Source organism: Buteo buteo, chromosome 3, assembly GCF_964188355.1.
Source record: "Buteo buteo chromosome 3, bButBut1.hap1.1, whole genome shotgun sequence".
Taxonomy (NCBI): Eukaryota; Metazoa; Chordata; class Aves; order Accipitriformes; family Accipitridae; genus Buteo; species Buteo buteo.
The window spans coordinates 65,728,400-65,746,592 of NC_134173.1; the positions used below are offsets into that span (position 1 = coordinate 65,728,400).

At 42.3% G+C, this 18,193-nt stretch overlaps 1 protein-coding gene across 5 annotated transcripts in view; it reads right to left on the bottom strand.

Annotated features, from left to right (window-relative positions):
* Positions 1-17,973, bottom strand: part of ZHX1 (zinc fingers and homeoboxes 1) — a 28,409-nt gene extending 10,436 nt beyond the window's left edge. For 2 of the 5 annotated variants that reach the window (XM_075023899.1, XM_075023895.1), the window contains exons 1-2: positions 17,650-17,973; positions 16,567-16,677 (exon numbers count right to left, since the gene is read on the bottom strand). The gene's annotated coding sequence lies outside the window, so the exon portion shown is untranslated. Of the gene's footprint in view, positions 1-16,566; positions 16,678-16,770; positions 17,068-17,649 lie in introns of those variants that run through there. The other 3 variants (XM_075023898.1, XM_075023896.1, XM_075023897.1) reach the window with 3 other exon arrangements.
* Positions 17,974-18,193: the final 220 nt, after the last annotated feature.

Sequence of the window (18,193 nt, forward strand, 5' to 3'; positions counted from 1 at the left end):
TAATTTTTGCATTCTTGCATTTGGACTGCTTTGCCTATGGTATGACAATTTCTCTTGACTGCCTTGTGAGCTCAAGTCCTTCCTATCACAAACTTGACCCCAGTATGACATCTCCACTACTGACTCCGTCATGTCTTTCATGTCAGAGGTTGTGAAGGGTCCCAGAAAAGGCAGGCTTAGAGTCTTTTCCTATTGCATTATATATGCAAGCATGAGCATGTGCAGGGCCTTTTTCCCAAGTATGAAAACAGGCAAAACAATGCCTTTTTAAGGCACTTTGACAGACGAAAGATGACTATCCTTTCTTCCTAGCTCCCCAAATGTCATTCTCCAATTGAAGACCAATCCCAAACCAATAAAAGTTGATTGCTAGCACATGGCAATTAACTAAAATCTGTTTTCATGCCTCTATGCATTAACAGGGACATGATTGATTGTGTGAACTGTACCAGAGAGAAAAAACATTAAAGACTGATATAGCAAGCAGAAGCCAAACAAAATTAGGTATTTTCTGTTTGGAACTCCTTTGTCCATTTCTAAGAAAACCAAAAGTACCACCAAATAAATTTAAGGCCTACGGAAATTCAGGGAATAAATAAAATCTTAAATAGCATAGACTGGAGTGAATTTTATCCCACAGGGACCACAACTAGTCTGTTGGAAATGATGCACAAACTTCTGCAGAGGGTTATAAACTCCGTAATAGCTTTCTTCTTGAAATAAAATCAGTTACTGATTTCCCATACCAGAAATCCCATAGGTACATGAATTTTTAAGACAGTGGAATATCATCTACTTCCCAAAGTGGGGGCATGCTCAAGTTCAAGGGGAATAATCAGTAGCTGTTTCAGAAGGTTTAGAAAGGGAACAGCATGTAACAGGTTAAAAACAGAAGGCCAGCTTTGTTCATGACAAAGTCTTAAAGGAAAAAGAACAGTGTAAAAGGAAGAAAGGCAGTTACAAGATAATGGGAAGGGGAAAAGAAATACTACTTTTCACCGTATGGTAAGATGGTTCTTTCTTTTTGATTATGGGAACGCAGAGGCTGTGGGTAAGAAGGAAGATAAATAATTCTTAGCTTCACATTTTTTCTTTAGGCAAAAGACAGAAGTGTTCATCCATAGCTGCCACTCATTGCTGCTCCATAAGCTCTGTTTTTGAAACTGTGTGCCTTACCTCACTTTTCCATAAAAATCCTCCCAAAATGCTTTTAACAGTCACACTCTGCACTACTTCTGTACTTACAACCAAAGTGCACAGCCTGATGTGATAGGCTTTTTATGCCAAGGATACAGTTACACGGCATTAAAGACACTGACAATGCTCAATAAATCGTGGGTAATCATCATTCTGGGATGACAATTATTTAATAGTACTGAAGTTGAAAGATACCCTTCTTCCACAAGTTAATGCTGGCAGTCTGTAAAACTGCACAGAAGTGTAAAAGATACTTATTTTAATGTATATAGAATGTATTGCAGGCCATCTCATTTATCTGTGCAGTGAGAGAACCATGAAGCAAAGCTAAATGGATCTGTTTGTCTCTGGATCCTGAGGGACAAGAGGTAGACCATTATTAAGCATACTGCTTCTCTATGGGGCTAGAGGGCTCTTGACAAAAGAAAGACAACTGCCAAGACTCAATGTTAAGCAATGCTCTTGGGGAAAAGCTGGGTGGTATTACCTAATCTTTCTGCGATCTTGACTAAAATTTCAAAAATGCCAGAAATGCCCATTTTCAAAAGCTACTTAACAGCTAGTTTTGTTGACTGAAGTTGCAGTTCAAAAAGTGACTGCAGTACTCTGCAGTACCTCATCCCTAGCACAGCACATAGGATCTATATGCAGGGCAGCCTGACTAAGCGTAAGGGCTTGCTGAGGGTGCTGCTCTGAGATGGCAGAGAGCACAAGTGAAAGCAACATTTGACCTGACATGCAGTATTGAAGCATGCTTGAAATAAGACTGGAGATAATAAATAAAATGGGAAACCTGTCCAACAAATCTGTGTTTTTCTCCAGTGCCCTCATTTACCCAATAGTGTTCACAATGCCTGTAAGCCTACAGGTCCATGTGCAATTGGATCACTTGCAGCCTTTTAGCTAAATCTCTGTATCACATCTCTGTTTGCTGTGGTTCAGTTTCACTCGTGGCACACAGGCAGATTATCCTATCCCTCCACTGTTTACCAACAGAGCAACAGGTTTCTTTGATGCAAACAGGTCTCAGAAAAAGAAAGCTGCATCTATGCTCTTCTGACTATGCTATGTAAGATGTGTTGTTTTTTTTAAAGGATGTTGTGATTTCAAAACTCTGTTTAATTCAGGGCTATGAAGAGCTACACCAGCATTCACTAAAATCTCAACAAAGCAAGATGCTTGCAACCCTTCCCAGCCTTCTTTCCTCCACAGACTTTACAGAAACCTCCATTCCCTTCTCTTTGGTGCTAATGGGATTATTCCATCTGTAGCACCCTACCTGACACGTTCTCTCTGTTTACCAGGAGATTAAGAAAACTCACACTCGAGTAGTTTATCAAACCAATTATGTGCCACCCTTGTACTTCAGTTCCTCTGAAACACCTCTCCTGTACTGCTCACAAGAACGCCACACGGGACCTTGCTGTGTATCTTGACTTCAGTAAGGTTTGCAACATCCCGTTCCAGTAGGCCAACTACTGCAGCAAAAAATGAAATGAGATTGGCTTGACATAGTCTGGTTTTGACAAATCCACTATTTTAAGAACCTTGTTACAATTCTCTAGGTTCTTACAGACTGATTTTTAGTGATTCTTCCTGTATTGTCCTGGCAATGAAGATCTGTTAACCAATCTGTGATTTCCTACATGTTCTCCTCCACTGCTCATGCCTCTCCCTCATTTAAGACTAGGTACTATGCTTGCCTGTCTCAAGTCCTCTGAGACCTCCTCCCATACTCCATGAACTCCTGAAGATCATCACTGATATTTCAGAGATTGCTTTGGCTTGTCCCTTACATACTTTACCATCAAATACATGAGTTAATATTGTTTAAGATTTTCTATTTTTATATGGACTGTATTATATCCCTCACTGTTAATATTGACATTATATTGTGCAATTGGTTTTGTAATGAAATATTCCAGGTGTTTGCTTTATGTCAAAAGCACCATTTTTCAATGAAAGAATCTGGAGACAAGATTTCAATTAGTTGCACTCTTAATCTCCCAAGACATTCATCACTGCAATCTCCTTCTGTAATTTTACCTCAAATTTTCATACAACTGACATTCCTAGCAAAACCAGCCCATGTAACAGACATTTTTCCAGGAACAAAAAAGTATGCCTGCACTTACTTTTTATGAAGGTCCAAGATCTTATATTTTATCTTTGGGCAGGCAATTGCTCAGGACACTGCTCTTCAGAAACAGACCATAAACAGTTGATAATCCCAATTCATTAATAATTATATTAAGACAGATTTATCCTCTGGAGTGGAATTCAGCATTTAAAGTTGTCTCTATAGCAGATTTGGATAAAGATTTATATAAATATTTTCTAAATGCAGGCAGAAACCTTCTGCCCCTTTGATCATAGTTTGAGAAGGAAAAGACAAAGGGTTGACAACAGAAGACACACGTAAAAGAATCTGTTTCTAGCACAAATTTTTGCCCACCTCTTCCTTCCCTCCCCCAAACAGGAGTAGCTGATGCAGCAAGAAAATAAATGAGTTTACAGAAAGTGTTCACTGTGTGTTCAGGTTGTACGCTTTATGAAAAGGCATTTCTCCCTGCTTGCTGTATGACACTTCCATCCAGTGTGCAGGAAAAGCATGCCAACAAAAAATCCAAAGCCAAATAATGTGATTTTAAGAACATGCACAAGCAGGGTGACTCAGGACAAGATGAAGCAATAGACACTGCTCCCAACTTTTAAAATCACCTAGATTACAAATTGCCTACCATCTCTCTCAACACAGAAAACATCGTTTTGTCTTCTCCTTATAGCATCTCATTAATCCATGACAATATGCAATTTTTGATCCTTTGTTTAGCTTCCTTCTAACTATGACCATTCATTCAGAGTAGATGTATCCATGTCAAAAACTATTCTGCACAGAGCTCAGTGTAGGCTAATCTGCTCTGATCTGTGGTGCCTCTCAGTGAGGAGGGTGAAGGACTTTGTTTTATCATGCCATTTTCTTCAGTTGTTCATTATCTGCAAAGTTCAGAGGGCATTACTGCTTGTGACTCCAAAATAAAGCCACATCTCTATCTAAACCCTGCAATATTCACATTTGATCCCTCTTTTAAAATGCAGTCTGGTTCTAATTCAACACAGGAGCGAAACTTGTCAAACTGATTTCAGCAAGACTTCACGTGTGCTACAAACATTAAGGGTCCTTGCCGCATTACAATTTGTAATGAGGGAGGCAAGTACCAAAAGCTACTGTATTGCTTGCCCACACACAGCTTCAGGGTATGCCAAAGCCAGATCGTGCTGGAGCACTGAGCAGCTGACATGAGGCCCAGCGGAAGCTGAAAGGAGCCTGCCACAGGACATGCGACCAGACTTTCTCAGTTACCTCCCATCCCCACTGGTTTTAATGGGTAATGAGCAGGTTCCATCAAAATAAACTTCAGAATTTCAGGCCAGAAGTGACCACTAAATGACCTAGATTATCTTTCTCTGTTATAAAATATCCCCCAGGTACCTCTACAGTGAGCACAGTAGCCTGTGCCACTGCTCTTGACACACAAAGCCATAACCAGTTTTTATGTCTGATCACATAGAAGCTACTGATCAAACATGACAAGTACTTAACAATCACAGGTGCAGTGATGAAGAAGTAGCTTTAACATATATGGTGCGTGTCTCTGCTCCTCAGTCACATAAGCACGTATTTTCTACATGATTTGGTCACCTTGGCAGCTAAACCTCACATAGGCAGATTTTGGGGTTTTTTTTTTGACCCCTATAGTGTTCAATTCAAATTGTGAGCACTCAGTACTTTTAACATCAGACATCTCTGCAGGATTGTTCTTGAAAGTGACTATCAGGCTTAGGTAAATGCTTAATCATACCCAATAAAATGGCAGCAGAGTTAGGTATACTTTTTTTGCATAGTTACAGCTCTGTTTTGTTTTGCTTGCTGTGCTGTTACATAGAAAAAGGAAAGGAGGAAGAGATAAATTATTGACATGAAAAGATTTTTAAATGTGCTTTGGGTTGAATAAACATTTAATTCAACCCCCAAAATGTTTCATATTGGCTTTAAAAAAACCCAAAACAGTAAAAAATTATTAATTTTAAAACCCATTTATCAAGAAAGGTTCTCCTTAAAACATCAAAACAAAAGGTTTTATTCTCCTGGGATTTCCTTTAAAATGAAACAATCTGGCACAGACATGATTTCACAAAATGTTCCTTTTGACTTGAATCTGTATTTTCTTTTTTCCCAGGCGAAAAAATTTATAGAGACCTTTGTTTTCCCAGGCCCTAGTCTAGCACTGGAAGTACAAGACCTTCCTTTCACTTCCCAAAGTTTATGTCCCCAGACACCTTTTAGCTTCTTCAGAGACCAAAGCAGCAGTCCTACAGATGGTCTCCTTTGCTAGATAGCCCAACTCATTCTCTAATCATCCCCCCTGCTATACAGGAACCCCCACGCTTTTAAAGGTGACACAGCTCAGCACAGATTGTCTCCCTCTCCTCTACCCCTCCTCCACTGATGGCAACTAACTGTACGTGCCCTTGTCACATTGGAAACCAGATTTCAAATCAGCTGCTATGTGCTTTCATTAATATTTGCCTGTCACTGTAGCAAAGTGGTATCTTTTCAACAGCAGTTAACAGTATTGGTAGGCCTCTACCCTTAAAGAAGGAGGACTAGATCTCAAGGCTTACCAGCTCCCAACACTTTTATACCTCCTGCTAAGCCAGTGGTATGTGCAGGAGCGCAAGAAGCAGCAGCAGTTTAAGGACTATGTTGATGCATGCCAATACAATAACCCAGACAGATGGAGGATGACAATCCATTTAATACAGGTGGTTTAAAGCAGCCTGCAAGTGTGCATGACAGGCATAAAAGCATGATCCAAGAGCAGGTAACAAAACATCCTGCAAATTCTGCCTTGGATACAAAAAGGTAGTGATACCTTATGACTCATAATTCTGCCATTTTTTTTTTCCTCTAAACAGTGGAATGCATTTCTCAGACCTCAGGGGTAGATCCTTGCCAAATTTCAAGTTCCTATGTCAAATCCCTGAGGCACAGAGCTGTTCAGAAATAGAAAGATAATATGGCTTTTACACTGATACTGCCTCTCTTCCTCTCCTTGCTTCCCTCCTCACTGTTGATTTTGCTCTTGAACCTGCTGAATGTTCCCCCAAAACTCAATGAACAGAGAACAAAAGCAGCCTCCAAATAGAAACATGTGAGAAATTCTCATTTCAATGATCGTAAGAAACTGAAAACAAGTACTTAGAATGGACTCAGCAGGTAACACTAATATGCACTGCTGCATGCTCCACATGTACATGCAGACTTGCATACACCAGGACACAGACCCATAATTTAAGTAACTTGTAAAGGATCCCCAAATACTTGAAATAAATGTATAAATCCAGTGTTTGTATGAGACAGTGTTTTATGAATGAGGAAAAAGCAAGGACTTGGAGTGTCACTTGAAAAGAAAAAAAAAAATTAACAGTTCTATTGCATGGACCTAGGTTAGCGCACGTCAAGGTGAAGACTTTAAGGCACATTACCAAGACCGCAACTACCCTTTAAAGCTTCCTCTACCACTAAGGCCGCCATGGGCTTTTGCTCACATGTGCTTCCTCAGAACCTCTTCTAGATGCTCCAGACCCACCTGCTTCCCACCCCATGCCCTCCTTAAAGCCTCCTCCAGCCTCTTAGGTCTGCTACAACTTTGTGAGAAGATCAAGAAGTGCAGAGTGCATTAAGAAGTCCTTTATTTTATTTGCCATATGATTTGCTTCTCCACTTAAGACGTAAAAAATGTGCCTTTGGAGCTGATAAAGGTTAAAGGTTTTTTTAAGTTTTTTTTTTTAATGTGACTCCAGAATGCTTCCAGTGTCATATAACTGCTTTACAATTTTAAGTTGAATCACATAAATTAAGGACAGACAAAACCAAGAATTCACCTAGTCCCTACTGACAGACTTCATACTGGAGGGATGCATAAAAATCTTGTGTTCATGCTTGCAAGCACAGCTGATCTTACAGAATTTCTTCAGGATGTTATCCTCTGACCTGATACAACCAACGCTGGTCATGCAGCAGCACTTTCACAACAGAAATACAACACTTAAGTTTCCCTCTCCATATTCACGGTACTTGGTCACTGCCATTAAGTGGAAGTACTCCCAGGGCAGCACTAAATTACTGCCAGGACTAGGGTAAGACTGTCAAGCTAGCTCAGGTTTACCTGCCTGTCACTGCAATACCAACATAATCTTGGTCTGCTACAGATGTACATTACTTTTGAGGTGTGATTAGAATAACAGCATCTCAGTGCCGGCGAGGGACTGCAACCAGTTGTCTGGAGAGGTTGTGGAGATCTGCTCGGAACTTTTAAGGCATTTCCTACTTGGAAGTTTTTAAAACTTAGTGAGACCCTGAACAACCCTATCTATCTTCACAGTTAACTTTGCTTTGAGCAGGAAGCTGGACTAAATGATCTCCAGAAGTCCCTTCTACTCTAATTTTTCTCCCCGAGATTTTGGGATGTTTCAGCTTATAACTAAAAGCAAGGAGGGTAGCCCAAGCTGCCTGCATAAACACTCTCTGCAGGTCTCAACTATCTAGTAAAATACCACTGTGTACCAAGTTAACCTTTGCAAAAAGCAAAGCGTTTTTATTTGCAAGTGACCTGACTCCACTCCCCTGCTGAGTACTGTACTGTACTCCTTAGATGCTCCCGCTGATTTCTGTGGGAGATAATGTCTTATCCTGTGTGTGACAAAGACTGATCCCCCCTCTGCCCTCCACCATCATGCATTCACAGAGTGGATAAACATTGTTTACTGTCAATCAGCCCACTGACAAAAAAAGGTAAAAGACAGGGGACTATAGAGCCTTCCAAGTATAACATGTGGAATAAAAAGCTGAATCTTGAAGTATGGTCACCCGCAGAAGTCAGAGAGATACATGACTTGTGTACTCAAGTTACCACAGAGTAATGAATGGTCTTGAAGAGTCAGCAGACTAGAACAAATACCTCAGCCCATGGCACAGAGACCAGGAGGTTTGCAGCTACCATGTTTAACATGTTCTACTTCACAAGCGCTGCTGGCCTTGGAGCCCAGCAGTAGCCTGATGTTGTCCCACACTGCTCCCGGCTCACCTAAATGAAGGCCTTCCACACAGCAGCGAAGTAACCCAGCAAGGATCATCAAGTTTTTCACCAGACTGGTTCCCTACGCCACTGTTATCCAGGCTGACACCCCAAACTTTTACTGTGAACCTCACCTCTGTGACTTAACTTTCCACCAGACACATGACCCCTCTCCTAACTACGCAGAAGCCTGCTTGGGAGGACAACCGCCACTTTGGGAGCCACTGGCTGAGTCAAGCTGGAGGCTGCACCTTTTGACCTGTTCTGCTGGAGCTGCCTGTCTTGTAAGCAACACAAACCTCCAATGTTCAGTCCTGGCAGGGAAGCAGGAGAAAAGATTACCAAAAAGAGACTACCCAGTTTCATTTTTGGTCTCCCATGTACTAGTATAATGGTGGAAAATCAGCACAACAGGATTTAAGTGGAAAGTATGTAGTTAACTAAAACACTGTACTTAAAATGAATAGCTGTGAGGCTGTTTTCTTCTTTTTTGCATTGGATTTAAATACCATTAAAAAATCAGATTAGTTCTGTTTTAACATATATAGGTAGTTTAAAGCTGCATAAATATCCTAGGGTCAAAATCATACTCTCACAGATTTAAATGAGAACGGGCAGTAGAATTGTATTTAAAAATACTGTATGTCTTGATAAAAACACATCTAAGAAGCAACAGAAAAGCCTAAAAAAATTTACACAGCACAAAACAGGACAGCATTAGAGTTGGGGAGGAAGGAAGAGAAGAATCAGTATTATGTTTAAACCTCCTATTATTTAGAGTAGGAAAATCAAAAGCAGTTTTAGTCAGAAACACTTTGTTAATTTACATTAATGTTTCAAGAACACAGTGAACACATTCCCTCATATGAGTAACACCTATCTGATTTACCAACATTAAGAGCACCGATGACTGTCTGAAGTACTGTTCTAACTATAAACAGGTAAGTTTTTATTAATGGGATAAAAGCACTGAGAAAAAAATAAAAATCAGTGTTAAACCAGACAGTTTTAGTTCATGTAATTTTTTTTTTAGAAGCAAGCTGTCTTAGTTAACCAAGTCGGAAATTCTTAGTGAAAACACTGAATTAGTGGTAGTCAGTGACTAACCTTACAGACAGACATTCACTTTGTAGACATCTGCACCGAGTGAAGATAAGAATTATTTTCTGAATGACAGAAGTGTCCTGCCTCAAAGTTGAAAAAGCAGGCCAGGTTGTTTTCCATGCAAGATCTCCAATTCAGGTTTGAGCATGAGCTCTGCCAGGGCTAAAATCTTAACAGACATGGATACGTCATCACAGAAACAACAGATTTAATCTAGTAAGTATAAAAAAAGTATCATATTTTGTCTCATACATCTACAAGTTTAAAAAAAAAAGTGGTGCTTGAATAAATGTATTTTAGATATTCTACACATTTACAGTAGTTTAATTAATAATACAGACATGTTATGCTGTTTAGGGGAATTTTTAATTAAATTTTAATTTCCAACCAAATGCAGTTTGACATAAATTGTGAATAACAGGAACTAATCATTATCTAAAAACCAAGATATGCATAATTCACTATTTTCTAAGAAAACTATGAAAAGTAAAAATCAATAATCTGAGTGAGTGTATGTTGAGATAAAGGACTGATAAAATAAACACTCACCGATTATCATTTATCCATTTACAAAACAAAATTTTGCAAACTACCACAATAGCAAACAATGAGAATCATTCGCCATTTATGAAAGTTATCAAAAGCACAAATGCAAAGCAAGATTAGAAGAAATAATTTAAATCAAGATTCCCTACATGCAGATTTAAACTGTGATTAGATCACCTATTTTAAACCATTTTGATTTCTATCAATTATTCCAGTTCCCATATATTAGGATTGTTTTTGAATTAATGCATTAGTTAAATGATATCTGGGGGGACACAGGGGAATACAAAGAATGGTAAGGAGAGGCAAGATGAACATGTTTACTGTCATTATTAAATCAACCAAATTAGAAGAGCCCAGGATACGACTGGGGTGTGGTACTCAAAGAGAATGTTTATGAGACCGTCCAAGTTTAGCATAAGAGAATAGGCAGGCCTGGAAAGCCCATGGGAATAAGATGCATCTGTTGTTGTAGGCAGCCCCAGCAAAATGTTACTGGTTCACTAGCCTGGGGCAAGCTTTTTTTTTTTTCTTTCCCTTTTTTGACAGCCAAGTACAATATTAGCTTACTTTTTTTTTTTTTCCTTCCTTGCCATCGTCAAGCTGAGGCCGGCTGAGAATATTTTGTGTCTAGACTAATAAATGTTTGTAAGGATTTTGCAAGACTGGTTTATGGGAACAGAATCCCCTTTTTGTTTTTCTGCTGGAAAAAGCAGCATTAAAAGCAAATGAGCACCATCATGCATTTGTTTTAAATTGCATATTACAGCACTGCTATTTTGTGTGCAATCAATACATAATTTGGAAGAAAAATGCTTTTAAAATTCAAAGCTATCCCTGAGCAGCTAAGGTTCTCTTGGAAACTGAAGGAGGAGTCTGAAATTATTGTTCTTTTGTTTGCATCCCCCAGTGGGAAAGGCAGCACACAACTAGAAACCACTGTGCTTTGAGGCAGCATGAATCATTAGGAATAAAGATCAACCCCCCTTCATTTAAACATTAGATATTAAAACTGAATCTAGGACAAAGGTAAACTAAACAGACTCTTTCCTTCCCAAGCAGTTACTGGGTTAAATAAAATATCAAAGGGACTATATAAATCTTGTAACTTCCTCTACTGAAATAAAAAGATACTTGTATTTTGCAAAACATGGCCTGTCCAGATCCCAATTACAAGCACCAACTTAATCAGTGGAAATTACTGGGATATGTATGGGCCAAAACCTACATTTTCTTTTTAATATTTGTTTTGGAGGGCGGGGTATCTGAAGATGAAATGGCTGACTGAGCTTTTTATTTCATTGCTTTGGGTGGAAATGACTGAATCTTTCCACACAAGGTAGTGCAAAGAAGCTGCTCTGGTGCAAAGCAATCTTCAGTCCCAACCCTCCAGCAAGCTCGCACCCTCAGCCCCTCTCTCCCGAGAGACAGCTAGCTCTCTGCAGCACCCAGGCTTAAACGTTGCCTGGTAAGGAAGAGGGCTCCTGTTCAGCAGTTCACAGGCAGTAACTTTATGAGGATTACATCCAGAAATAGGATATTCACTCATACAAAAAAGCATATATCCGCAAATTCTGCCCTTAGAACTAGCTCGTGCCCAGATGCACCTGGCCTAAACTGCAGTAAAAGTACTGCTCAGTCTTCATCAGTAAGCATGTGTGACCACAGAGTATGGTGTTTGCACCGTCATCATCCAAGCAAATATTAATACACTGGAAAGCTTTCAAAGCAAAGGATTCTGAAGTAAAATTTCAGTGTATTCAGTAATGTAAAACTTCTCCCTCTCTGAACATTATATACAATGATTAATACATGTATTTCTAAGGATATGCACATGTGTCTGTTTACTATGTGTGAAAAGAGTAAACTTACTTTACTTCAACATTACTTTTTTTTTCTCACCTCTTCCCTCCTTTCCACGAAAGAAACAAACAGCGGGTATTAACAAGGCCTTATTTTTCCCCTGGAGGAACCCAATAACTAGAGAATAATTAAAAAAAAAAAAAGCCACCCTACCTGTCAAGAATCAGATTTAAAACGAATGTTTGCGGACTGTAAGATGAAACACCTGAAGTTGCAATAATTTCACAAAAAAAAAAAAGTCTCCTTCCATCTTAAATTATTTCTTTTAATGTAATAAAAAATCAGTTCTCTACTCACCCACAAACTCCAACAAATTTAAGTAAAATGTATTAAGAAGTCAAATTTGAAAAACACTCGTAAGATACAAGGAGTAAAGCTGTGTAGGGTTTGCATCATATTTTAACAGATACCTACAATGCCAGCAGGGATCTTGTATGGGCACCAATTCCTCAAAATGATCCATACACAAAAAACTTGAATTCACGTGACGCTCCAGGTATGATGAACCTTTTGTCAGACCAGATCCCCACTGAGGAGTTTGGAGGACAGAGAGCCGTAAGTATTCAACATTGCAAACAAGGCTGGACATTGTGCAGTGCTGAATGCTAAAAAAATTCCACCAAAGCTACAAATGTGTTCTCTTGCTGAGAATCCTACTAAGAAACAGAAATGCCCGAGTCTTCACGCTTGCTTCACCTAGCTCACTTGGCAACTGCTGCCAAGTGCCTAACTACTCCTGATACAGCTCTGATGTTGCTGAAGGCAGTTGACCTATGTATAAAAAGGCAGTATTCTCCTACTCTGAAAGCATTCTGAAGATTAACTAGGAACCTGGACTTTTTGAAGAAGTACACAGCTGTAACTACGGTTTAACTACCAGTCTTCTACAGCCCAGATAGTAATAATTGTTCTTTCCTGACACCCCATTGTGTCCTCTTTACTCTTTTTAGGACATAAAACTTTCCTAGATCTCATTTTGACCTAACGACCAAAACAGATACTTACACCTGCGCACAGAGCCAGTAGGAGAGTTTTAAAATCAATGGCATTTTGACATACAAAGCACGTCTTTCCATTATAACACAGGGAGGAAGGCAATCATGTTAGCACCATGTTTTGTTTAGGCTAATACACCTCAATTTTTAGGAAAGGCAAACTTAAGAGACCTCTACCAAGATTGCTTCAGACTATACAAACATACATTTCCATCTGTGAAGTTCTTAGCACCTTTGTAAGGTAAGACAACATTAAAATAATCACACTCCTAACCTATAAACAAGGATTCAAGCCTTAAAAACTATATAAAATGATTGCCTAATTCACAGTATTCATTGTAAGCTAACAGCTATTTCCCATCCAATATATGTGGTTCATAAGATGCTTTGAAGATTTAGAGTGCTGAACATGTGGAACTTTTACCATAACCATTAGAAAGTTCAAAAGCTCATTTCTGTCCTTCTGTCTGGTGGGGTGAATTTGGCGCTCACAGTGCTCACAGAACGATGCTGGCCTTGCCAAACAGCGAGGGCTGGCGTTATGCATGCCTCATTACACAGTTCTGTCTGCCCACTGTTTAAACAAAACTGCCAGCCTTCAAGGCTTGCTTGAGCAACGACTTCAAATTGTGGGTCCCCTGGCAGCATCTTAAATTCCTTCAACTCCTAGTGAGACCAACAGATAAGGAAGGTGAGCAGCAGATTGCAAAATGCCACAGGGGAAGGACGACTTGCATGGTATGAACCTAAAATACCAAACTCGCTTTCTTAAATGGCTCCAAACACAATTTGAAGCCTGTTCTTTGGAAGTTGAATATATTGAGCTCCTTTAGACCTGTTAGGCAGAAGCAGAGGTCATGCTGCTAAAGGATGTTTGCAACATTAAATTCTTTGCTACCTTTGATGTCATTTAAGTAGTGCAAAAAGTAGCATTCAAAGTTTTTTACCATTTTCCCTAAAGGTTCCCCCATCAAGCCACATCCGTTCCTCTTTTAGTTGTCAGCAATTTTCCTAGCTTCTGTGCTTTAGCACAATACCGCTCTTTTTATAATTTTAATGGTATAATAAATGTACTCTAGATTCCAGTTCTTGCCCCTTTAGATCGTACTCTTTTTCACTGAATTCCATTAACATTTACTATGATCTCAAAGCTCTTAAGGATAAAAGAGTGGTACACATCTTCCCACAAGCAACAACAGCAGACTTTTGCTCAAATTGGGCTGACTTCTGAAGCTGGTTAGAAAGGATCCACTGGTAGTAGAGACATGGTTCTATGAAATATGTTACAGTTCACTGAACTCTGAAGGACATGAAAAACTTGAGTGGACCTTCTGAAGTTCCTTTCAGTTCCTTGACAGAAAGACAACAGAACTGGAAATGAACCATCAGTTAAAGTGATGCAAGGCACAGAATTATGAAATGCCATCTGGCTGGCACAGGATAAGGAAATGTATCATTTTTGGTGGCTTCCACCTCCACAGAAAAAGAAACAACTGTTTATGCAGCAAAGTGGTTTGAGTATTTGGGAAGGTCCTGAACTAGCTACACAAAAAAAAAAAAAAAAAAAAAAAAAGAGAGAAAACAGGAAAGAATATGAATTGGAATAAAGACAATAAATTGGAATTAATACTAATAATAATAATAATGCTGAAAACACCTCATCATATCCCTCTGAAAGCCTGAAGAAAAAAGCTGCTTTAATGCCTAATTTGACAATATTAGAAACTTAAATGGTAACAACAGAAAATTGTATTCTTATAGGTATTCAACAAAGGTGATGCTACTGACACATAGTGGGGAGATACATGAGTAGAACACACTAAGATCATCATTGCTGCCTATTTAGGAAATAGCAAGTAAACAGAAGAAAAAGGGGAAATGGTACTATATTGAAAATTGCATCACTTGTTTACAAGTCACTGACAAGTCAGAGGCGAACCATCTTGGACATTTATGGATCAATGACCACGCATCTAAAGCAGAAGGAGAGGGAATATTGACCATTAATACACAGAAGAGAACAGCACGTCCATGCACTCAGCTAAAAATGTTCAAAACCTTCCCTCACGCCATGACCCCAAAACTGTCATCACACAGGACTTTAATTCAATAAACAGACACTGAAAAGGCCTTTCTGTAATTTCTGCAACAGGATTTCTAAAAATTAGAAAACATAAAAATACTGAATTTGACACCATGGAATTCTTGACTAGACCTCAGCTTGTCAGATAAACTGATCAACAAAATAAAGATTAGCCACAGCTTAGCTACAAGTGATTATGCCTTGGTTATATTTATTATGTGCCCACAGAATAAAACCCAGTTTATATGTACATGGTGCTTTAACAGTTCCAGTTTCATGAAGGTGGAAAAAGTCCTGAACTCAGACTTGAGGAAAGAATCTGACTTCAAAGATATATGACTATTTTTTAAATATGACTCTTCTAAAGTCACATTCGAACAAAAGGGTCACCAATGTTAATCATAACTAGATGAAAAAGTTGACCAAAATTTAATCCTTCCCCTCAGACTACATATAAACAAATGGGGGAAAAAACAAGGGGAAAGCTCAGGGATAGCAGTAAGCTTAAGTGAAATGCTACAGACTGCTCAGTGAAGCAAAAGACACAAGAAACAGTCTTTTCAGTAGATTAGGAACAAAAGGAATCCTAATAATAGTACAAAGTCCATTATTTGACAGAAATTCTTCAGTACCAAGAAATCTACAAAAGGCAGAACTGTTCAACACAGAGCTCTAACAGTCTCCAGTGATATATTGGTACACAGTGATAAATATTGTCTATTCCAATAATAACCAACAGTGATAAATGACAGCAATTAAGTCTAGACGCCAGGACACTGGATCCAGCTAAAGCATGCACAGGTCATCAAGGGTGTTGCAAGAGAGGAAATAATCCAAAAGAGAGTCATAAGAAAAATTAAGAGAGTAGAAAAGCATGCCTCACAAAGAAAAGCTCTACCTCAAACTGCTGTGTTTTACAAAGATAAGTTTGGGGACAATCACAGTATACACACACATTACCCAAATGTGATAGCAGAGGGCTTTTCAGTCTAGCAAAGATAGAAAACCCACTAGCCTGAAGTTAAAAGCAAATCACTTCAATTATAAAAAATGGCATCTACTTCTCATCAGCTCAGGGGAATTCATTTAACAACACAAGTGAAATAGACTGCCTTGCTGGCAATGTCTAAAGACAGTAACAAAAGGGTTTTCTAAATGATGCGTGCTCGCTTAAAGAGGTAGTAATTCAGGGCAGTCCTCTAGTTTGCATCACGCAGGTTGTTTTAAACAGGGTTTCTGTAAGTACTCACAAGCTTTCTTTTTTTGCACGAAATCCTTCTAAGCAAAAACAAACAAAAGGCGGACTGCTGGTCAAAACCAACAGCACAGCTTTTAAAATTCCTCTTTCATTCCTACCTTTAATGGAAAATTTGTTTTCACATAACAAGGTTCATGACAAAATCCACTTTTTATTTATACAATGTTTGTATGCACTTTGACATGCCCAATATGCTCTCTGTACATCTCTGCTTTAAAAATAAGTGGCACCTATTCCAGCTGGCAGACCAAGAGACATCTCAGCCTTCGCTATTTTACATGACACTTTGTGCAAAGTAAACTTCTCCATCCTTCCGTTAACTGTTTAACCTACCAGAAAGTCCAAGCAGCTCATAAATAAAGCACGAGTGGTACTTACCAGATAACGTTCACTATTGCAGATACTCTGAGCCCTTTCAGAGATCCAGAACTGCCTCCATTACATGGTTTATTGAAGTCGGTGCTGATCTCCAGTGCTGCACATCCTGATCTAGGGGAGAGCCGAGGGTCAGAACGCACCCCAAAACCCAGACACCCCCAGAAGAGTAAACCAGACATCTTCCCCAACTTTGCCTGCACATACACCGCACTGCTCCTCCACGCTCGCCCCCGCTCTGCAACGCCACGGGATGCGAGACAACTCTGGAGCCAGAACTTCATGGCTCGTTGGCTGCCGTCAGTCTGTCTGTCAGTCCGTCATCCCGAGCGCCGCCGCGGGTGCGCGCAGCCCGGTGACACCGGGCGGGAACTCGCCAGCTCCTCCGGGCGCACCGGGATTGAACTTCTCGACTCTCCTTTCCGACTGACGAAGTCAGGCGAATCCTCCGCGGCCCTGCGGCGAGCAAAAGCCACGCACAGGCTCACGGCTTCACAGCTGGCACTGGGCGGAGGAGGGAAGACCGGGGAGAGGAGATGGTCCTCGGACTCGAAGGGGTTTAACCCCCCGCCGGGCCGGGCCGGGCCGGGCCGAGCCGGGCCGGGCCGAGCCGGGGGGGCACGCAGCAGTCCGCTTCGAAGTTACGCCCCGGCTGCCCCCCGCCCTGGCTTCCCCCAGTCAGCCTGGAGCCCGCCGCCCCCGGCAGGCGATGCCCCCCGGCCGCTGGGACCGCGCCGGCCGCTCGCCCGCCGCCGCCAGACAATAGGAAGCCGGGCGGGGCGCGGCCGGCCCACCGCGCCCACCCCGCGGGCGGCAGCGGGGCGGCCACCCCCGCCGGGCCCGCCTGGGCCCGCCCGCCCACCGCCGCCGGCCAGGAGCCGCCCTTGCCCCGGGGAGGCGCGGGCCGGCGGGCGCGCTGGGCGCTGGCCCGTCCCCGCCGGGAGAGCGCCCGGCCCGCTCCCCGGGGGGAAGCGGGGGCGTGCGGGGGGCACGCCTCCCGGGGGGGGGGGGTCGCCCTCCCGCCTCCCGGCGCCGAGAGCCCCCTCTCCGCCCGCGCCAGAGGCGGCGGGAGACGCGAGCCCCTACCTGACGGCGCCGCTCCGCCTCGCCCCCTCAGCCCGCGCCCGCGCCGCCCGCCTGCCTGCCTGCCCGCCTGCCGCCTTCGCTCACGGCCGCGCCGCCATCTTGCGTTTCACAAACTACTGCACTTCTTTTGGGGCGGGGGGGCGGCGGGTGAGCCGGGAACTCCCAACGCCGCCGGCCGCCCGGGCCCTCGCCTCGCCGCCGCCCGCAGCGCCCACTCGCATCCTCCCGGCGCCTCGCTGCCCCGGGGCGGGTGCGCGGGGAGGCCGGGCAGCGGCGGCCGGTGCCTCAGCCTCCCTGGCAGGGAGCGGGGGCGGAGCCGCTCCGCCGCCGCCCCGCCCGTCAGGCGGCGGACACCCGCCGGAGGGCGGCCCGGCCCGGCCCCGCCGAGGCAGCGGCCGGCCGCGGGGGGCTGCCCCGGCGCCGCAGCCCGGGGGCCACCGGCGTCTCGTCGCCCTTCGGCCAGGCGAGGTGCCGGCGCGCAGCGGCCGCGGCGGGGAGGAACGGGGCGGGGGGGGCGACAGGCCGGCAGCTCCCGTGTGGCAGC